The sequence below is a fragment of the Narcine bancroftii genome, chromosome 4 (assembly GCF_036971445.1).
Source record: "Narcine bancroftii isolate sNarBan1 chromosome 4, sNarBan1.hap1, whole genome shotgun sequence".
Taxonomy (NCBI): domain Eukaryota; kingdom Metazoa; phylum Chordata; class Chondrichthyes; order Torpediniformes; family Narcinidae; genus Narcine; species Narcine bancroftii.
In genome coordinates this window covers 33,178,691-33,202,930 of record NC_091472.1, presented here as the reverse complement: position 1 = coordinate 33,202,930, position 24,240 = coordinate 33,178,691, and the positions used below count along the sequence as shown (strand labels likewise).

Here is a 24,240-nt window from a genome sequence, read left to right as displayed (position 1 = left end):
TCTCTTAAATTCAAAGACTCTGTTTCTACTGTTAAGCACTGGCGTTTTGATGTTACATTATTGCAAGATTTAGACGTTAAATTTATGAAAGAACAAATTAACTTTTTTTTTTCAACAAATTACACTACGGAAATTTCATATGGAATATTGTGGGATACATTCAAGGCTTATATTCATGGTCAAATTATTTCTTACTCAGTAGCTTTGAAGAAATGCATCAAAAACAAGACTCATCTATTGGTTGAGAAGATTAAAGACATCGACAAGAAATATGTGACTGATCCTACTGAAGAACTTTACAAACAAAGAAATGAACTGCAGATGGAATATAATCTGTTACTTACATCTTCGATTGAAAACCAGTTAATTAGATCTAAATCTGATTTTTATGTGCATAGTGAGAAATCGGGTAAACTGTTGGCTAATCAACTGAAGAATATTTCAGTTAGACGCCAAATTGTGGAGATTCGCAAACAGAATGGAGAACTGACTGTTAACCAGGAAGAGATAAATCAATCTTTCCAAAATTTTTATACATCCTTATATAGTTCAGAATCCCCTCAAGACCTTAGTAATATGTTTAATTTTTTAGAACATTTGAAACCCCCAAAAGTATTACCTCAAGATAACTTAGAATTAAGTAAACCCATTACAGATTCTGAGATTAATAATACTATTTCCTCACTGAACTCGGGGAAAGCACCAGGTCCTGATGGATATTCTGTGGAATTTTATAAAGCTTTTTCTTCTACTCTCTCTCCCTGGCTTATTAAGATGTTTGATGAATCTATCACATTGGGTAAACTACCACAATCATTTTACAGAGCTACGATTTCTCCGATCTTTAAAAAAAATAAAGACCCGACCGAATGTTCTTCTTATAGACCAATTTCTTTGTTGAATGTTGATTCTAAGATCTTCTCTAAAATTCTAGTGACAAGGCTAGAGAAGATATTACCATATATTATCTCTGAAGACCATACTGGATTCATTAAAAATCGTTATTCCTCCTTTAATATTAGAAGATTGATGAATATTATTTACACCCCTTCACATAAGTCCTCAGAATATGTTATTTCATTATATGCTGAGAAGGCCTTCGATAGAGTAGAATGGCCTTATTTATTTACAGTTCTTGAAAAATTTAATTTTAGTCCAATATTTATATCTTGGATTAAACTTCTTTATAATTCCCAAGTTGCCTTAGTTTTTATTAATACCCAAAGATCGCCATATTTTCGATTATTTCGGGGCACCAGGCAAGGGTGCCCCCTTAGCCCTTTATTATTTAACTTAGCTTTAGAACCTTTGGCAATTGCTATCAGAGAAGCACCCAATATTACTGGTATTATTTGTTGCAGGGATATTCATAAAGTATCACTATATGCAGATGATTTATTGCTATATATTTCCAATCCTGAAAATTCTATTCCTGCAGTTTTATCTTTATTAGCCCAATTTAGTAATTTTTCGGGATATAAACTGAACTTAAATAAAAGTGAATTATTCCCTTTTAATGGATGGGTTCCTATTTATGATAGTTTGCCTTTTAAAATAGCTAGAGACTATTTTATATATTTAGGGATTAAGATTACTAAAAAACATAAAGATTTGTTTAGGACTAATTTTTTCCCTCTATTGGACCTGATCGGTAGTTTACTTACCAATTGGTCACCATTATCCCTATCTATGATAGGCCGAATTAATGCTATTAAGATGATGATCTTACCTAAATTTTTATATATATTCCAAGCTATACCTATTTTTGTTCCTAAATCTTTTTTTGATAAGGTCGATTCTAAATTGTCTTCATATATCTGGCAAAACAAGAATCCTAGATTGGGAAAAAAATATTTACAGAAATCTAAACTGGAGGGAGGATTGGCATTACCCAACTTTAGAATTTATTATTGGGCAATTAATATTAGTTACTTAAGGTATTGGTTGAATGATTCAGAATTATCTCTAAATCCCCATTGGGTAAATTTAGAAATTAAACTGGTACAAAATTTCTCAATTAGTTCTATTTTTGGAGCTGCTCTCCCTTTTACTCTTACTAAACTATATAAACTAATTGATAATCCAATGGCTAAACATACACTACGTATATGGTTTCAATTCCGGAGATTTTTTGGCCTAAGTCATTTTATCTTGGAAACCCCTATTGTACTAAATTTCTTTTTTCATCCCTCTCTAATTGATCAAGCTTATTTACTCTGGAAAGTTAAAGGTATAACATGCTTTTCGGATTTATTCTTGGATAACTCTTTCATGTCATTTGAACAATTATCCATGAAATATGATTTACCTAGATCTCATTTCTTTCGATATTTGCAGATTAGGAGTTTCTTAGTTTCGACTTTACCCTCTTTTCCCAATCGGGAGACTACGACTGTTTTAGAGGATATACTATATTCAAAATTCCCTCCAAAAGGTGTGATATCTAAATTATATAATATAATTACAAAAATAAATTCTGGGACTTTTGGAAAGTTTAAAAATGATTGGGAAAGAGAACTCAACCTTCATATTTCCAATGAAAATTGGAATAAAATTCTGCGACTGGTAAACTCCTCTTCTCTATGTGCAAAACATTCACTGATACAGTTTAAAGTTGTTCATAGAGCTCATATGTCTAAAGATAAACTCCATCGTTTTTATTTTCATATCGATCCTATATGTGATAAATGTCAATTGGAAATAGCTTCCCTTACACATATGTTTTGGTCCTGTCCCTCTTTACAGAATTATTGGAAGGAAATTTTTTCCATTATATCTACCGTTTTGAATATTGATTTACAACCACATCCCATTACTGCAATTTTTGGATTACCTATGATAGATTTGACTTGTTTATCTCTTCCTGTGGATCGTATGATTGCTTTTCTTATACTAATGGCTAGAAGATCTATACTATTGAATTGGAAAGAGATTAATCCTCCCACTGTTTTCCAATGGTTTACCCAAACTATACTATGTTTAAATTTAGAGAAAATTAGAAACTCTGTCTATGAATCCCCTTCTCAGTTCGAGTTAACCTGGCAACCATTTATTCAATATTTTCATTTGTGGTGAGTTGATCTGGCTCTGTCTTCTTTTTATGATTATGTATGATAATTGGGCTGTTAGATGAGATCGGAGTGATCGGCGTGATTTAGCTATATCGGTAGGTTTTTTTTTTAAGTTTTTAATTCAGATTTGTTTTTTCTTCCTTTTTGGGTTTTTTTTTTCTCTTTTTTTTAATATATTTTTATTAATTATATCATTTTTTTTAGAGATAGTTCATACTCTAAACTGATCTAAAAAAATTTTTATGATATATTTTTATTCTGCAATATTATTGTTTAATATCTCTGTATTAATTAATTATTTACTATGTATTTTTCATATCTCTTTGAACTGTATGTGTTTATAAATTATAATAATAATAAAGATTGGAAAAGAAAGAAAGAAAGAAAGAAAGAAAGAAAATAGATTAACAAATTATCTACCAAAATTAGTCAAATTAGACCAGACTGGATTTGTTAAAAATAGATCACCTGATAATGTATGTAAATTTATTAATTTGACTCATATGGCACAAACAAGGAAAGAAAAAACAGATGCAGTAGCATTAGATGTTGAAAAGGCTTTTGATAGGCTTGAATGGAGTTTCTTGTTTAAAGTATTACAGAAATTTAAATTACCAGAGCAATTCATTAACTGAATTAAGGCTTTATATAATGGACCTAAGGCAAGAGTATTGACTAATGAATATATTTCAGACCCTCTTACACTAAGTATTTCCTGCAACTGCCATTTAAAAGGAGATTCCTTTTTTACATTGTGTATAATCAGCTGTATTCTTTGGCATTGCTTCATTTTTATCAGTATTAACTTTATAACATGATATTTCCCCATATTCTTTCAATTTAGTATGTAACATCTTTATTGAATTTTCAGGTTGTGTTAAATACACAATAATATCATCTGCAAATAGACTAATTTTAAATTCTTCATCATTTGTTTTTATTCCATTTATTGTTTTATCTGATCTTATCAATTGTGCTAATAGCTCTATAAATAAAACAAAAAGGGAAGGTGATAGTGAATATCCCTGTCTAGTTGACCTACTTAGTGTAAGAGGGTCTGAAATATATTCATTAGTCAATACTCTTGCCTTAGGTCCATTATATAAAGCCTTAATTCAGTTAATGAATTGCTCTGGTAATTTAAATTTCTGTAATACTTTAAACAAGAAACTCCATTCAAGCCTATCAAAAGCCTTTTCAACATCTAATGCTACTGCATCTGTTTTTTCTTTCCTTGTTTGTGCCATATGAGTCAAATTAATAAATTTACATATATTATCAGGTGATCTATTTTTAACAAATCCAGTCTGGTCTAATTTGACTAATTTTGGTAGATAATTTGTTAATCTATTTTCTAATAACATTTCAATGAGTTTGTAATCTGTATTTAACAAAGATACTGGTCTATATGAGGGTGGTAATAAAGAATCTTTTCCTTTATTTTATATTACTGAAATTATAGCCATTTTACAAGATTCAGGTAAATCCTGAGTTTCTTCCACTTGTTTTAATACTTATAAAAAGGGTGGAATTAATAATTCTTTGAAAGCTTTATAAAACTCTGTGGGAAATCCATCTTCCCCTGATGCTTTATTGTTTGGTAAAGACATTGGTGTATCATAAACTTCTGTAATAGTCAACGATTTCAACAGTTTGCATTGTTCCTCCAAATCTAATTGAGGTAGATCAATATGCATCAAAAAATCATCTATTTCAGTTCTTTTTCCTAAAAATTCAGATTATAAAATTTCTTGAAATTATCATTAATTTCTTGTGGTCTATATGAAATCTGATTGCTTCCCTTCTTCGTTGCTACAATAGTTCTTATTACTTGCTCTTTCTTCAACTGGCAAGCCAGAATTTTGTGAGTTTTCTCTCCTAACTCAGAATATCTTTGTTTTGTCCTCATAATATTTTTTTTCACTTGATATGGTTTTTTTTTCTCTTAATTGTCTTTTTTTTTGTCTATGTCATCTTGTTTTATTAAATATTTCTCTAAAATTAATGTATCTTTCTCTAATTGTTCTATTTCTTGGCACTATTCCTTTTTTTAATTTTGGTTGCATAACTATTTATTTTCCTTCGAATAAAAGCTTTCATCGCATCCCATAATTTCATGTTCTATAAAATCTTGAAACTCTTCTTTTTAGCAGCATGGAGTTAAATCTCCATCTATGTCTTTTAAGTTGAATATCTTCTAGAGCAATTGTTAACAGTAAGGGGAAATGATTTGATAATAATCTTGCTTTATATTCAATATCCTGAACTCTTCCTTGTATTTGACCAGAAAGTTAAAAAAAAAACATATCTATCCTGGAATAGGTTTTATGTCTATTGGAATAATATGAATAATCTCTTTCCTTTGGGTGTTTCTTTCTCCATATATGTTGTATGTTAATGATATAGATTGGAAAATAAATGGCTATGTGGCTAAGTTTGCAGATGTAGTTGGAGGTGCAGGTAGATAGGAAGGAATGGAGAGGCTGCAGAGATACTTAGATAGGTTAGAATGGACAAAGAAATTACAAATGAAATATAATGTTGGAAAGTGTACAATCATGCACTTTGGTGGAAGAAATATAAGGGCAGGCTATTATTTAGATGGGGAGATAATTCAAAATTCAGAGGTGCAAGGGGCCTTGGGAGCCCTCGAGCAAGATACCCATAGGACCACAGGAATATTACATCATAGAAACAGGCCTCTTCAACCCTTCTTGTCTGTGCTGAACCTATTTTTTGGCTCGTTGCACTGACCTGCACCAAGTCCATTTCCCTCCATACCTCTCCCATCCATATACCTGCCCAAATTCTCAAATGTTAAAACTGAGCCCGCATTCACCACTTCAGTGGGCAGCTCGGTCCACACTCCCACCACTCACTGTGTGAAGGTTCCCCTCATGTTCCCCCTAAACCTTTCCCCTTTTACTCTTAAACCATGTCCTCTGGTTTGTATCTCACAACCCTTTTAAATTTTGTTTGGGACTAAAGGTATTTTGTTGGCACTATTAATAGTAAATTCAAAATAATAATTTTTTTAATAAACTATTAATAACATAACATTTCTTACATATCTCTAAATGTAACCCCACTAGGTGCAAATGTAATATGTGTGTGTGTGTGTGTGTTTTGTGTGTGTGTGTGTGTGTGTGTGTGTGTGTGTGTGTGTGTGTGTGTGTGTATAATAAAGTCCCTCTCTAAAAAGTCAATCTTTAAAACTCCAGCATTAATTTAGTCCCAGTTGACGGTCTTAAATTTTTAGTTCAGAAATAATTATAAAGCGCTTTTAAACATCTCATCTTCAGGCCTCTTAACTCACAATTCTTTTGATGAGATGTCTTGAGAGATATTCTTTAAATAGAAGTGATCATCTTTTGAGTCACCAATGTACCTCCTGTGAAAAGAAGAATACAATTTCCAGGATGTCTATTATTCTTCTCTTGAATGAAGGTTTTGGTATTTGTTTTCCAAACAATGAAATTGTCCTCTTTATCTTAAAGAGACAGTCAGAAGTTGCTTCTCTTTTATAATTTACTTATTCTGTACTCCCCTTTTCTTAGAAGTAACACATAACAACACCTATTCTGGTTACTGTAATTCAACCCTGTCTTCCACAAGGTTCCAACTGCTGTGTATGTAAACACAGGGTAAAACTGATCCAAAAATCTCTGAATTTAATAATATATTTCTACAAACCATGTGACAGTTACATCAGCAACAAGGTCTGCCCCAATTCTTGGAAACCACATGAAATGACCACATTTCTACCAAACATCTGGTCTTTTCAAAACCACTCATATCCATAGCAACCTCTGACCTCATCTCTGTTCAAGAGTCTAAAGTGGTTTAGTTTAAAAACAGATGGCTTCCTTCAGCAGTTTTGCTTGAGTACTTGAATACTTTTTTAATAAAACAAACACTTTTTATGCTCTTGAATAATTAAGACCCACTTCAGATCGATTAGCTCTGTCCTTTTAGACACTGTGACTCTGAGAATGAACTCTCTTCTCTGAGTACAATGATTCTCTGTAGATGTACTGTGACCTGCATGTGTAGCCCTGTAACCAGCCCACAACTTAAGACATATTTATAAGAAATATAGCTTAACCTTAACCTAATATTAACATTAACACAGATTCATTACACTACATTTACTCTGTTTATACACCTCATATTTTAAACACCTGTATCAAATCTCCTTTTATTCTTCTACACTCCAAGGAATAAAATTCAAACCTGTTTTACCTTTCTCTGTAACTCAGTTCCTGAAGTCCAGGCAACATCCTAGTAATTCTCTGCACCCTTTCTAGCTTATTGATATCTTTCCAGTAGTTAGATGACCAAAACTGCACATAACATTTCAAATTTGGCCTCACCAATGCTTTATACAACTTTATACAACCTCTATACTCAATAATTTGATTTACGAAGGCCAATATGCCAAAAGCTCCCTTTACAACCCTATCCACCTGTGACTCCACTTTCAGGGAGTATCTTTATGCATCTTTATACCCAGATCCATCAGTTCTACCACACAGCTCAGTGCCCTACCATTTACCATGTATGTCCTTTCTTGGTTTGTCCTTCCAAAATGCAACACCTCACACTTGTCTGCATTAGATTCCATCTGCCATTTTTCAGCTCATTTTTCCAGCTGGTCCAGATCCTTCTGCAAGCTTTGAAAACCTTCTTTGCTGTCCACACCACGTCCAATCTTAGTGTCATCTATAAATTTGCTGATCATCCAGATCATTGATATAGATGACAAACAACAATGGTCCCAGTACCAATTCCTGTGGCGCACCACAAGTCACAGCCTCCAGTCTGAGGAGTAATTATTCGCCACTACTCTTTGGCTTCTCCTGTCCAACCATTGTCGAATCCAGTTCACTACTTCACCATAAGTACCTAGCGTATAAACCTTCCTGACTAACTCCCCCTATGGGACCTTGTCAAAGGCCTTACTAAAGCCCACTTAAGCAATATTCACAGCCTTTCTTTCATCAACTTTCATGGTTGCCTTCTCAAAAAACTCTACAAGATTGGTTAAACACGATCTACCACATACAAAGCCATGTAAATTATCCTTAATCTGTTTCTGACTATCCAAATAATTGAATATTCGATCACTTAGAACACCTTCCAATAATTTACCTACTACTGATGTCAGGTTCACTGGCCTATAATTTCCAGCCTTTTTTAAAACAAAACAACATGAGCTACCCTCCAATCCTCCTGCACCACATTTGTGGCTAAGGACATTATATATATTTATGCCAGTTCCCCCGAAATGTCTACACAAGCCTCACTCAAGACCTGAGAGAATATCTCATCAGGCCCTAGTGATTTATACATTCTTATTAGCTTTAAGACAGGAAACACTTCCTCCTCTTTAACCTGTATAGGTTCCATGACCTCACTGCTTGTTTTCCTTACTTCCCATGACACTGTGCCTGTTTCCTGAGTTAATACTGATGAAAGAAAAATTAAGATCTTCCCCCATTGGTTTTGGGTCCATACAAAGCTGACCACTCTGATCTTCAAGAGGACTAATTATATCCCTTACATCCTTTTTCTCTTAATATACCTGTAGAACTCATGGGATTTTCCTTCACATTGCCTGCCAAAGCAACCTCATGCCTTTTTTTTCAGCCTTCCTGATATCTTTCATGAGGTTTTTCTTGCATTTTTATATACCTCAGGTACCTCATTTGCTCCATGTTGGCTGCTATACACCTCTCTCTTCTTCTGAACTAGATCAATAATATCCTTCAAAAACCAAGGTTCCTTATGCTTGCTCACCTTGCCTTTAATCCTGACAGGAACATACAAACTCTGTACTCTCAAAATTTCACCTTTGAAAATTCTCCACTTATCTCACATATCCTTGCCTGATAATAACTTGATACTAATGTCATTATGATCATTGGGCCCAAAATGTTCTCTGTACACTCAAAAGTTCACCTTTTAAGTTAACCCACAAGATTAACCTCCAAATTGAGTCAGAGGTAAAGAAGGGGAATGCAATGTTGCCATTCATATCTAGAGGAATAGATTACATGAGGAGGGATGTGACGTTGCGCCTTTATAAGGCACTGGTGAGGCCTCATTTGGAGTACAAGATATGGTTTTGGGCTCCCTACTTAAGAGAGGATTTGCTGGCATTGGAGAGGGCTCAAAGATTCACAAGAATGATTCCAGGAATGAAGGAATTAGATTATGAGGTAAGTTTGACACCTTTTTGACTATACTTCTTTGAGTTTAGAAGAATGTGAGGAGACCTCAAAGAAGCATTTTGAATGTTGAAAGGCCTAGATATAGTAGATGTGGCAAAGATTTTTTTTCCCATGATAGAGGAGTCAAGGACAAGAGGACACTACTTCAGGATTGAAGGATGACCATTTAAAACAAAATTGCAGAGGAATTTCTGTCACCAGAGAGTGGTGAACCTCTGGAATTTTCTGCCTTGGACAACTGTGGATCCCAGATCATTCTGTATATTTAAAGCAGAGATTGATAAGTATCTGACTAGTCAGGGTATCAAACGTTATAGGAGAAGGCAGGGGAGTGGGTCTAAGTGAGAGAATGGATCCTTCATTCTCTGGCTTCAATGGCTTACTACTGCACCAATATCTTGTGGTCTTATGTTCTTATACAAGATCTTGATTAGACCCCACTTGGCTTATAGAGATGGAGAAAAATGATGTAGAGCAGATATTTACAAAGTTTGCTTCTCACCTTGAACCCAGGTCTAATCATAGAATTAACACTATGAATTTCAACACTTAATGCAAGAAATTGATGAAATTGTTGATAAAAATTGTTGCTGCAAAATGCAGATTTAAGGATATAGAGGAAAGATTAGTTGATCAACTAATATGGGGGGTGTCCATCCCGAAGTGCTATCCCGAAGGATAGCTTGAAGCTGCTGAAGCTATAGACACAGCCAGAGCCTTCGAAGCCATGAGGACACAAATGAAATCCCTATCTTTGCAGACCCTCCCACAGCAAAGAGAAGGAAAGGCTGATGCTATAAATGAACACAATCAGAAAAGTGCAAACCCCTAAGACATGCAGGAATTGCAGCAGACAACACCCCTTCAATGACCGAAACAAATGCCCCGCATACAGTTATGAATGTATAGCCTGTGGTAAAGAAAACCACTGGACAAAGATGTGCAAGTCTGGTATGAAGAAAACAGTAATACCAGTCTAAAAAAAAGATTAGAAGAATATCCAACACATAAAGGGAAACAGCAATGAGGTCTCCGACACCCAGATACTGGACACAGAATCCATACACCATCACGAGATGTCGGGTGAAATGAAAGAAGGAAGCGAGTTGCACACAAGGATCAAAATACAGAGGACAATCCAGAACAACCCTATGATATTTAACCTAAAGGAGAAGCTGGATACTGGATCACAAAGCAACGTCCTTCCACTCAGACTCTACCACCAGATGTTCCCAGAGTACATAATAAAAGGGTATCCAAAAGACAGTGCATTGGAAACAGCAAATATCACATAAACAGCCTATGGTGGACCCATGATCAAGCAGCTAAGGAGAGATATGATCAATGGCTGACATAAGGGAAATAACATTCTATGTGGTAGATGCAGATGGACCAAGTTCTAGGTCTGGATAACTGCCGGGAGTTGCAATTAATCTCTGTCAATGATGAGATCCAGATGAAGAAGATATCCAAAAGGATCAACAGAGACACTCCATTGGAGAACCAACTTTCAGTCACAAACAAGGCTGAGCTCATGAGCATGTACCCGGAAATGCTTTGATGATTCAGTTGGATGCTTTGGAGTCTGTGAATCTCACATCACCATAGATCTAAACTGCAACCAGTCATCCCTGCTCCAAGGACAGTCCCACTAGAGATTAAGAAGAAGCTGGAGCAAGAACTAAAGGACATGGAAAGGATGCAGGTCAGAGCCAACGTGACTGAGCCGACTGACTGGGTTAAAGAAAAACCAAATGGGCACTTGAGAATATCTCCGGACTCTATAGACTTAAATCAAGCAATAAAAAAGGGTCTCTACCTAACACCGACACTAGAAGGCATCACAGCTGAACTAACTGAACTTTAAGATCAGCCATGATCTCGTTGAATGGCGGAGCAGGCTCGAAGGGTCGAATGACCTACTCCTGCTCCTATCTTCTTTGTTTCTATGTTTCTAACAGTATCCAAACTCTTTAGCAAGCTAGATGGTAATAATGGATACCGGAATGTGAAACTAGATGAGGAATCAACGTCCAGTACTCCATTTGGTCATTACAAGTTTCAGCCTAAAGGTGAGCCAGGACATGTTCCAACAGAAGATCAATGAGACCTACAGATGGTGTAAAGATGCTGTTGGCATCAGGGACGACATCCAGATTTTTTGCAGAGAAGAAAAAGCTCATGATTTTTATCTACATGAGGTCATGGAGAGAACAAGAGGAGCTGAAATTAAACTTAATGCAAACAAATGCATTATAAAAGAGAAGGAATGCCAATGCTTCAGAATGGTGTACACTCCTGATGGGGTAAAGCCAAGTCCTGGGAAGGTTAAAGCCATTACTGTGATAGAACATCCAAAGACAAAAAGGAACTCAGAAATTTCCTTGGGTTGGTCCAATACACGAGTTCCTTCATACCACATATGTCAAATTACACAGCAAATATCAGAGAGTTGCTGAAGGAAGACATGGAATTTCAGTGGTCACCATCACATCTGAGAAGTTTTGACCAGCTCAAAGACAGATAAGTGGAGTTGAGATAGTATGATAGAGAAAACGCCCTCACTCTGCAAGTAGATGCATCTAACAGAGGTCTTGGTGCAGCGTTAGTACAAGGTGACCTGGTTAATTTTTGATTTCACCTTATATGGTCCTGAAAACTGAGCTCTCAAAGAGTTTGACTACATTGGAAACAAAACCAACACTTTGTCGCCAGGTTTAACGTCCCTAATTTTTGCTTTTTGATCATACCGAATTTTCATTTTTCCCTGAGTAGTTTTTAAATTTTTCCTTGCCATCTCACAAGCCTAATGTAATCTGTTTTTAAATTTGAAAACATAATCCAACAGATTTGATTGTATATCATTATGTATCCACTGTTCCTTCAACAATAGTAATGGACCCCTGACTTCATGACAAACACCAACTCAAATGGACTAAACCCAAGAGACTCCTGAGTTGCCTCTCTAACAGCAAACAATAACAAATGGATTCCTTCATCCCAATCCTTATTATTTTTCACACAATAAGCCCTCATCATATTTTTCATAGTTAAATGGAATCTTTCCAAGGCCCCTTGACTTTCAGGTTGATAGGCAGACGACACAATTTGATGGGCTCCCAATTCATACACCACCTGTTGAAATATTTTAGACATAAAATTATTCCCTTGGTCCGATTGAATTTCCCTTGGTCGGCCAAACAGTGTGAAAAATTTTAGCATAGCCTTCACAATCGTCTTTGCTTTAATGTTTCTCAGGGGAATAGCCTCTGGAAACCTTGAGGCTATGCACATAAGTGTTAACAAATATTCATTTCCCACTTTGGTTGTTGGCAATGGGCAACACAATCCACTATTGCATTTGAGTAGGGCTCCCCGAAAGCAGGGATGGGTTGTAAAGGTGGTCGTTGATTAGGCTTGCAGACCAGTTGACAAGTGTGACAGGTTCTACAAAAGTTCACAACATCCTTTCTTAATTTTGGCCAATAAAACTGTTTCCTTATCTTTTCTACTATCTTCTTCACTCCAAGATGACCTCCCAAAGGTTTACTATAAGCCAACTTTAATATTTTAATCCTGCAAGTTTTGGGAATTACCACTTGCCTTACTACTCCCCAGTTTTCACTTGCAGGTATCACTTGTGGTCTCCACTTTCTCATCAATAAAGTAACCTACTGGCACAGTTTCAATTACCTAGTTAGACAGAACCTTACCTCTTATTCCAGCAAGATCAGGATCATGCTTTTGTCTTGCTATTAATTCTTCTCCTGACAACAGCACAGCTGGATCCTTAGGTTTGTCCTCAATGCTTGCCTCCACTACAGGATCATGACAGACTTTTTCTACCTCTACATTTTTCCTAAACATGGTTCTAGTAATGGCACACACAGAGTAGATTTCCAAATCCTTTTTGGACTCATAAACCAATGGCTTGTGAGTTTCACTGCAGGTATGTCTTTACCCTCTGCTAAATCATTTCCTAACAAAAGAGAAACTCCATCCACAGGCAGACTTGATCTTATCCCTATTGTAACCAGGCCATTAACTAAGTCTGATTTCATCACTATTCTATGCAAAGGTATAGGCTCTGCTTCACCACCAACGCCTTTAATTAAATTCACATCTCCAGTATCAATCTCCTCACCAAAATTCAAAACGTTGCTTAATACAAGCGATTGGGCTGCTCCAGTATCCCGCAGGATTTTAACTGGCACTTGATTGGATCCTTCTTTAACTGAAATGAAACCTTCAGTCATGAATAGTTTAAAAATATCCCTAACTTTCTCACTCTGAACACAGGAAGTTGGTACCACTCCTTTCTCTTTCTTCCTTTTCAGTACATGACAATTTGCTATTATGTGCTCTGGCTTCTTACAATAGTGGCAAATAGCACTCAAAAAAAATTTCCTTCACCCATTTCTCTTCCTTTAACCTCACTTCTAGATTTTCTTTCTACTCTACTTGGATTATCAGCAGTATTCCTTTGAAAGGTTTTCCCTGATGTCCACTTAGGCTTGTGGGTTAAAGCATATTCCTCTGTGAATGTAGCCAATTCTTGCCAAGTTTTTACATTTTTCTCTGCCAAGTACACTTGAATATCGTCAAGAAAAATTTTGTTTGTCCAATTGGAGGCCGGTGACTAGTGGAGTTCCTCAGGGTTCGGTCCTGGGTCCACTATTATTTGTTATATATATTAACGATCTGGATGTAGGGGTAGAGAATTGGATAAGCAAGTTTGTGGATGACACAAAGATTGGTGGTGTTGTGGACAGTGAGGTAGATTACCGTAGATTAAAAGGTGATTTAGGAAGGCTGGAGGTGTGGGCTGAGAAATGGCTGATGGAATTTAATACAGATAAATGTGAGGTGCTACATTTTGGAAAAGCAAATTTAAATAGGTCATATACATTGAATGGTAGATAATTGAGGAGTGCAGAGCAACAAAGGGATTTAGGAGTTATGGTAAATAGTACCCTCAAGGCTGATACTCAGGTAGATGGTGTGGTGAAAAAGGCATTTGGAATGTTGGCCTTCATAAATCGGAGTATTGAATTCAAGAGTAGGGAGGTTATGATGAAATTGTACAAGGCATTGGTGAGGCCAAATTTGGAGTACTGTGTACAGTTTGTTCACCAAATTATAGGAAAGATATAAACAAAATAGAGAGAGTGCAGAGAAGGTTCATGAGAATGTTGACAGGATTTCAGGGTCTGAGTTACAGGGAAAGGTTGTGCAGACTGGGGCTTTTTTCTCTGGAGCGTAGAAGTTGAGAGGGGACTTGATAGAGGTGTTTAAGATTTTAAAAGGGACAGACAGAGTAAATGTGGATAGGCTTTTTCAATTAAGAAAGGGGGAGATTCAAACTAGAGGACATGGTTTAAGATTGAAGGGGGAAAATTATAAGGGGAACATGAGGGGAAATTTCTTTACGTAGAGGGTGGTGGGGATGTGGAATGAGCTTCCGGCAGACGTGGTTGAGGCGGGATCATTGGTTACATTTAAGGAAAGACTGGATCGTTACATGGATAGGTGGGGACTAGAGGGGTATGGGCCGGGTGCTGGTCAGTGGGACTAGGAGGGTGGGGATTTGCTACGGCATGGACTAGTCGGGCCGAACTGGTCTGTTCTGTGCTTTAAAAAAAAGAAAAAAAAAAGAAAAAAGAAAAAAAAAGAAATCTCCTCAATCAGAATGATTTCCCTCAATAAATCAAAGTTATTTTCTACTTTCATTGCGGCACACCACCGATCAAAACACACAACCTTCTGATAAGCAAAATCCAGGTAAGATTGGGTTGCTACTTTTTTTAAACTCCTGAACTTTTGTCTATAAGCCTCTGGAACTAGTTCATAAGATCGGAGTATAGCCTGCTTCACAAATTCTTGATCATCTTCTTGTTGTACAGTGAGACACAAGTACACCTGTTGGACTTGCCCTTTAAGAACACTTTGTAGCAGGAGTGACCACTGGTCTGGTGGCCATTTTAAATTTACAGCTACTTTCTCAAAATGCTAGAAATGCTGGTCTATTTCAGCTTCCTCAAATGGAGGAATTAACCTCACTTCTCTACTGACCAGAAACCTCTCCTCCTGACCAGCATGTGGGTTTTGGGCTTCTCCCTCTCCTTGGGTTAGGGTCTGCCTCAATTTAGCTAGTTCTAGCTCATGTTTCCATTCTTTCTCTCTCTCCTCCCTTGTGGCTGCTCTTTCCTCCATTTCTGCCTGCCTTACTGCTTCCCGTTCAGCTTTCCTTTCTGTCTCTCTTTTTTCCTCTCTCTCTTCCCTTTCTGCCTGTCTTACTGCTTCCTGTTTGGCTTTCCTTTCTGCCTCTCTTTTTTCCTCTAACTCTAGTTTTCTCAAAACTTTACTTCCTCTGAAGTTTTCTCCTTTGGAAACTGTTCTAATGCAGTTTCTTCAAACACCCCCTTTCCTACATAGTGTTTAACAATCTTTCAGGCAATTTCCTTTTTTTTCATCCCAGTTCTTACTGTAAGAAGTTTTAACTTGCCAACTATAAACATCAGTTCTGACGTTTTAGCCATTTTTAAATTAACCACTGAAGGGTTAAAATTCATAGTTGCTGGTTTTTCTGCTGGTGATTTATATGCTCATCATTTATTTTTAATTTCAAACTGGAGGTTGAGTGAAACTCAGACGACTGATAACTAAGCACAAGTCAATCACCCCTAAAGCTTCCAAATTGGTTTGATCCTGGACGATGGCCCCAAATTATGTTACAAGATCAAACCAGCAACCACAAAGAAGGCATATCATACAGGGCTAAAGATGAACAATTACTTTATAAACAAAAAAATCACCTTCAAACTTTAATTCAAAATCCCCTCTTTTATAACAATGCCCACTGGTTTCTATGCAAATTTCTATAACAGTGTAAAACTAATAAATTCCCCAGCCTAAATATAACATATGTAATTAAAGTCTTAAGTTACACTTCCAACCAGCCCACAGAAAAACTTAGACACAAAACAAACACAAAAACACACAAGACTCACAAAACTTCAATCTCAACTGAAGCAAAGATCAGAAACAAAATTCAGCTTGTTTGGTAAGCTGAAGCCAAAAGATCTTTGAGAGAGAGAGAGAGAGAGAGAGAGAGAGAGAGAGAGAGAGAGAGAGAGAGAGAGAGTACAAAATTCAAAGTTGTTTTGTGTTGCTTGCAGAGAGAGGAACAAATGGCTTGGTCCGGATCCTTCTGGCTGCCTTCAGAATGTTCATCCTTTTTGAAATCCCAACATTCTAAACTGTCCACCAGACCAAGACTCATGCTCTTGGGCTTCTTCCACTCCACAGCACCCCCAGTGGTGTTTTATCATCCAAGTCCAGAAATTTTTAGATCATCTTCTGCACATGCACAGTCCATCTCCCACTCTCTCAGCAGTCCACCTTCACCTTGGCTCTCTAAGGCAAACTGTCACTTTTTAACATAAAACCACACAACACATAGGCCAATACACAACACAGAACTCTGTAACATAATCAACATTTAATAATGATATTGATGATGAAAAATTTATTCAGGATTCTTTTTTAATTGTGTTCATTGGTAGGGATTTTAATTGTTGTTTAGATCCATTATTCGATAAGTCATAAAAATCAATAACTAGAACAATAACAGCTTAAAATTTTTTGACTTTGCTGAAGGATTTGAATTTAGTTGATATTTGATGAAAATTAAATCCAAAAGAAAAAGATTATTCTTTTTATTCTTATAGATATGATTCTTATTCAAGAATAGATATATTTTAATATCATCTTAATTACAAGGATGAGTTACAGATGCAGAATATAAGGCTAGGATTTGATCAGATCATTCACCTCTTTTGATTCACGTATACTTTCTGAAAAGGAAAAATCATTTTATAGATGGAGATTTAATTCTTCATTATTGTTGATTTTTGTAATTATATAAGACAAATTCAGAAATATTTGGATATTAATACTAATATGGTTGATAATAAATTTGTTTTATGGGATGCCTTAAAAGCTTATTTAAGAGGACAAATAATGTTATTCAATTAAAATTAAAAAGGATTATCTTAAAGAAGTAGACAAATTGGAAAAAGAAATAAAGAATCTTAAAAAAGATTTGCAGAAGAATATAATCGGAATAAAAAAAGAGAAATTTAATAAATAAGAAATTATATTATAATTCAATACAAACTTATAGACAGAAATTAATTGAGAAAACTAGACAGAAGTATTATGAGTTGAGGAAAGAGCGCATAAGGTTTTGGCTTGGAAAATGAAGGTGGAACAAACTTCAAGGACGATTAATGCTATTAAAAGGAATTCAAAAATTACTTATAAACCACAAGATATAATTGATTCTTTTAAAGGTTTTTTTTTAATTTTAATTTACATACATCTGTCCAATTATGATGAAGTTAAGATTAATAATTTTTTATCTGAAATTCATCTTTCCTCTTCAAATTGCCAAGATTGGAAAGATTTAGATGCCCCATTTACATTTAATGAAATTATTAATGTTCTTAATTCTTTACAAAGTGGTAAGTCCCCAGGGGAGGATGGTTTTCCAACAGAATTTTATAAGAAATTTAAGATTTGATAATATCTCCTTTTATGGAGGTATTGAAACAAGCAATGGAAACCCATTCTTTACCAGAGTCTTTTTCAAATGCAATTATAATTGTTAAATCTAAGAAAGATAGAGATTTATTAAAAATCAAGTGAGTTTAATTTCTATAATATTAGCTGAGTCACCCAGGGTACAAAAGGTTTGGATGGAGTGGAATATGATAAATGCATTGATTATTAATCAGAGACTGAAGCATGAAAGTTTCCAGATGCTGTGATTGTATTAAAAAGATAAGAATGCAGGAGGAACTCACAAAGTCTTGCAGCATCCATAGGATGTAAAGATATAGAACCAACAATTAAGGAAGAAGGATCCAAGCATGAAACATTGTTTATATATATAGTTTTTACCTCCTATGAATGTTGCAGGGCTTCCTGAGTTCCTCCAACATTATTGTGTTTTTACATTGATGGTTAATCTCAATGTTATAGAATGCCCTTGAGAGAGAGGGTCCCACACTGTATCTCACTTTAGGGAGAGAGGTGGGAAAAATGACTAGGTGTTTTTATGCTGGGCCTCCACCTCAAGGCTGGCTCCATCTGCAAGAAAAATTTGAACTTACCTTTTTTTAAATGGAGCAGCCTTAAAAAGCTGCTGCTGTGCCACTTTTATGAAGAGCAGTGCCCCGTAGCATCCTCCAAGTGGTGCCATAGCACCTCCTGTTGCCATGAAGTCTAACATACACGCCGAGCAATGGCCACCTTCCCCAACGGTTCCAGCTGTGTGGGAGATTATGGGTAATGAAGACAGCCATTGATCATTCTTCCAGCTCTTCAGCCAGGCACTATCCCTCCAGCTCTTGACTCCCCTCTTGAATCCATCAGACTCACTATCTCTGTTTCACCACCACCACTCCTCAGCATCTGTCCTCCTTCATCCCAGCCCATGGAGCTCAGTACCCTTTCACCCTCTGACCCCAACTCTCCTCATGCCCACTGGGCCCCCAACTTTCTCCGGCTCCTCAGCTGCCCCTCTGCTCCTGGGTCTTGACAGTCTTGGTGAAGGAGCGAGGGGCAGAGAGGGAAGGAAAAGAGGACATTTCTGGGAGGCAGGAGGGAGCCCTAACCCCAGCATCAATCACCGTGGGAGCTCTGGTGGTGGCTCCTGGGTTGTGGGCTGACAGCATCATCTGCCCACACAAAGTCAGCCTCTTGCAGTAGCAGTACATTTATGATCCTTGGCAGAAGGATCCATTGCACCTCTGACACAAGGTCAAAGAGGGATTGGAGTCGGCACCTTGGAGCCGCTCATGGAGCATTTATGATGGTAAGTTCCGCGATGATAGGGAAGAGAATCTTCACTTTTACGGTCGCATTTTTTCACTCTATATAAGAGTCTACTGATGTAATTTGGGGGGCACTTTGGGGTCAGTGGCCATAATTCGATTAGTTTTAAAATAGTTATGGAAAATGATAGGACCTCAAGTTAAGTTCCTAAATTGGGACAAGTAAAATTTTGGAGGGATTAGGTGAAAACTTGCAGGTTAATTAGAAGAAGCTGTTTATTCGTGAGCTAGCAAGAGTTTGGGGAGAATATGTTCCTGTTAAAATTATGAGAAAGTTCAGGGAACTTTGATTGATGTTAAGTATTGTTTCTCTGGTTAGGGCAAAGAAGACATACATCAGATTAAGGTCGTCCAAATAGAGTTAATACATTGGTAAATAAAAGAAGATGCAGAAGTACTCTTAAGAGGGGAATCAGAAGAGTGAAAATAGGACAAGAGATGGATCTGGCAGGCAGGTAAAGGAAAATCCCTTGTGATTCTACAGGTATGTTAAGAGTCAAAGCGAGAGAGAATGGGTGCTCTTAAAGATCATCTGGGGAAAGCATTGGTCCTCTTGAAGATCGAATGGTTGTCTTCAGGTGGAGCTACAGGAAATAGGTAAGATTTTAAATGAATGTTTTTCATCACTCTTTACTGCTGAATAGATTGTTGATTCTAAGAAATTGAAGCAAATGGGTCATATTATTAAATACTAGGGGATTGGTGTTAGCAACCTTGAAGTGAATTGAGGTAGACAAATTCCAGGGCTTGAGCAAATACATCATCAAACCTTGTGGGAAACTTGGATAGAAATTGCAGGGGCCTTACAGAGACATTTGCAGCTTCTTTGGCCACAGGTGAAGACTGGAAGTTGGTTAGTGTTTTACTGTTACAGGTACACAATCCTTTATCCAGACATCTAAACTCCGGAAAAATCCAAAATCTGGCAGATGGGGAGAGAGACGGCAGTGCGAGTTGGACAGGCAAGGGAGGAGGAGACGGCAGCATGAGTCAGTTGGACGAGGGGGGAGACCGGCAGCACGAGTCGGGCAGGTGAGGGGAAGAGACTGGCAGCGCGAGTCGGGTGGGCGAGGAGGGGGAGACTGCCAGTGCGAGACGGGTGGGGGAGGGGGAGACCGGCACCACGAGTCGGGTGGACGATGGGGGGGGGGGGAGATGGCAGCGCTACTGGAAGGGGGTGGGGGTGGATATGGCAGCATAATTCGGGTGGGTTTAAATCTGGCTTTCCGAAATCCGGAAAAATCCGAAATTCGGAACACACTGTCCCCCAAGGGTTCCAGATAAAGGACTGTGTACCTGTATTTAAGAAGGGCAGCAAAGAGAAGCCAGAGAACAGCAGGCCAATGAGCCTGAGATCAGTATGAGAAAGTTGTTGCAGGAGATTCTGATGGCTAGGATCTACCAGGATTTGATAGGAAAGAGCTGAATCAGGTAGTTTCCATGACTTTGTAGGTGAAAAATGGTGACTCAAGAATTGATCATGTTTTTTTTTTGAAGAGGTGACCAAAAGCAATGATGAGATAGGGCAGTGGACATTGTGTATATGGACTCTGAGAAGGCCTTTGTCAAAGTCCCAAATGGCAACTTTGTCTGGAAGGTTAGGTCACATGTAATCTAAGGTAAGCAGTCAATTTGATTCAAACCTGGGATGGTTGAAGGAGATCGAGGATGGTGGACAAGAGTGGCTTTTGCCAAAGAATGGCAAATGGAATTTAACTCTGACAAATGTTGTACTTAAGTCAAACGAGGTGTAGGACTTAAATAATCACAAGATCACAAGATAAAGGAACAGAAGGAGAGGCCACTAGGCCCATCGAGTCTGTTCCGTGATTCTACACTAAGCTAAACTATGTTGACATCTAGTTCCAATTTCCAGCCTTTTCCCCACATCTCTTGATACCCTTTCTAATGAGATTTCCATTAAATACTCCCAGTGATCTGGTCTCCACTGCTTAGTGCAGCAGTGAGTTCCACAGATCCACGACCTTCTGACTAAAGAAATTTTTTCTCCTTTCTGTTCTAATTGGACAACTTCTAATTTTAAGACTATGACCCCTGTCCTCGATTAACTCATCAAGGGAAACATCTTATCCACATTCTCTCTGTCAAAACCTTTCAATATTCAAAATGTCTCTAGGAGATTTCCCCCTCATTCTCCTATACTCCAGCGAGTACAACCCATGAACTGTCAAATGCTTCCATATGCCAGTCCCTGCATTCCAGGAATCATCCTAGTAAATCTCCTCTGCACCCTCTCCAACCACATCACAACCTTTCTAAGATAGGGGGCCCAAAACTGTACCCAGTACTCTAGATGGGGTCTCACCAGTTCCCCACACATCTTGAAATGAATTCTAGCATAGCATTCGCCTTCTTCACTACCAATCCCATTTGGGTATTACCTTTCAGATTACTCTGCACAAGGACATCCAGGTCTCTTTGCACCTCTGAGGACTGAATTTTCTCCCCATCCAGATAGTACTTTGCCTGTTTATTTCCACTGACAAAATGTAGAACCAAACACTTCTCAGCACTATACTTCATCTGCCATATTTTTGCCCAGTCTCCCAATCTGTCTATATCCTTCTGCAATGTTATGGTTTCTTCAACAGTTCCTGCTCTGCCATCTATCTTAGAGTCATCTGCAAATTTGGCACAAAGCCATTCATTCCACAATCCAAATCGTTAATATAAATTCTAAACAACAGCAGCCCCAAGGCTGACCCCTGCGGAACACCGCTTGTTACAGGCAGCCAACCTGAACGGGATCCCTTAATTTCAACCCTTTGCTTTCTGCCTATCAGCCAATTTTCTATCCAGTCTAATAGCGTCCCTGTAATTCCATGGGCCTTCATCTTATTTAGCTGCCTAATATGCAGCATCTTATCAAAAGCCTTTTGAAAATCCAAATATACAACATTCACAGCCTTCCCTTTGTCTATCCTACCTGAGATTTCTTCAAAAAACTCTAATAGGTTGGTCAGGCACGATCTACCCTTTAAAAAACCATGGTGACTAGGACCAATCCTGTCATGTATTTCCAGGTATTTCATAACTTCATCCTTGAGGATTGACTATAATATCTTCCCAACCACCAATGTCAAACTTATATGTCTATAGTTTCCTTTTTTCTATTTCCCACCTTTCTTGAACAACGGAACCACATTCACAACCTTCCAATCCCCTGGAACCATGCCAGAGACTATTGATTTCTGGAAGATTGTCACTAATAGATCTACAATCTCCATAGCGACCTCTTTCAAAACCCACGTGTGTACCTCGTCTGGTCCGGGAGACTTATCTAACTTTAATCCATTCAATTTACCTAGCACAATTTCTCAAGTAATCTTAACTGTATCCAACTCTACTCCCTGAAGCCTCTATCTGTCAGGGATATTATTAATGTCCTCCACAGTGAATACAGATGTAAAATATTGATTTAATCCTTCCCCCTGCAAAGCTAATTTAAACCTTCCCCAACAGCTCTAGCCAGGATATTGGTCCCTTTCCAGTTTAGGTGCAGCCCATCCTTTTTATAGAGGTCTGACCTTCCCCAGAAATGATCTCAATGATCCAGGAATCTAAAGCCCTGTCCCTTACACCAACACTTTAGCCACGCATTCATCTGCCATAACTTCCTATTTGAACCCTGTCTTGCGCATGGCATAGGCAGCAATCCAGAGATGAGCACCCTTGAGGTCCTGGCTTTTAACTTTTTACCTAACTCCATATATTCCCTCTTGAGGACCTTGTCTCTACGTCATTGGTTCCCACGTGGACCATGACATCCAGCTGCTCTCCCTCCCCTTCCAGAATGCTTCTGAGACGATTTGAGACTTCCCTGACCCTGGCCCCTGGGAGGCAACATACCATCCAGGAGTCTCTATGAATTCCAGCAAATTTCCTCTCTGCCCTCCTAACTGCTACTAATGTTCTCCTCTTCTCAGCCCTTCCCTTCTGAGCCAAAGAGTCAATCTCTATGCCAGAGACTTGACCGACTCAACTCATCCCTGGTAGATTGTCCCCACCAACAGTATCCAAAACAGCATACATATTGTCGGTGAGAATGCCCACAGGGGTACTCTGCATTACTGGTCCCTTCCTTTTACCTCCCCTGACAGTCACCCATGTATCTGCATCTGCCTATTTGAGGTGACCACCTCTCTGTAATTCTTATCTATGACTGACTTGGCCTCCTAAATAATCCACAGTTCATCCAGTTCCAGCTCCAGTTGCTGAACTCGGTCAGTAAGGATCTGGAGCTGAATGCACTTTCTATATCAGCTCAGATTTCCCACAAAGAGCAGCTGGAACAATCCACAGCTCTAGCTGACTCTATTAGCTTGTAGAATAATACCCTTGACTAGACTTACCTTCTCATCTTACCTTGGTTGCAGCAGTTGCTCTCCTCAGCCTCTGCTCGCCAAAGCCTCAAAGCCCCATTCCTTCGCTGTGCCACTCATTCACTAGGCCACTCCTTGCTGGCCACTCCCTGATGTTACCCTCCTTTTATTGGCCTTCAACCAATTAACCACATCACTTGCTCCTCGCCCCTCCTCCTCTGAACACTGCCAAACTCCGACTCCTCAGCCAAACCAACTAGGCCCAAGCCCTGGTATGTCTCTGTATTTAAATTGAGTACTGGAGAGTATTGTGTGAGAGAGAGAGATAGAGAGAGGAAGAGATAGAGAGAGAGAGAGAGAGAGAGAGAGAGAGAGAGAGAGAGAGAGAGAGATCAAAGGGTACTTTTACATAGTTCCCAGAAAGTGGGACTTATTGAGCACTGGAGAGTATTGTGTGTGTGTGCGAGAGAGAGAGAGAGAGGAAGAGATAGAGAGAGAGAGAGAGAGAGAGAGAGAGAGAGAGAGAGAGAGAGAGAGAGAGAGAGAGAGAGAGAGAGAGAGAAAGAGAGAGAGAGAGAGAGAGAGAGAGAGAGAGGTGTAATTTTACATAGTTGTCAGAAAGTGGGACTCAGGTGGACAGGATGGTGAAAAACATTTGGCATGCTTGCCTTCATCAGGCAGAGCAAAAAGTACC

At 38.0% G+C, this 24,240-nt stretch overlaps 1 long non-coding RNA gene across 1 annotated transcript in view; it reads left to right on the top strand.

The window, feature by feature from the left end:
* The window catches only part of LOC138760441 (uncharacterized), a 217,856-nt gene extending 198,057 nt beyond the window's left edge, over positions 1-19,799 (top strand). Inside the window, exon 3 of the long non-coding RNA XR_011355608.1 lies at positions 19,688-19,799. This is a non-coding gene — a long non-coding RNA (uncharacterized lncRNA). The remainder of the gene's footprint in view (positions 1-19,687) is intronic.
* The last annotated feature ends 4,441 nt before the right edge of the window (positions 19,800-24,240 follow it).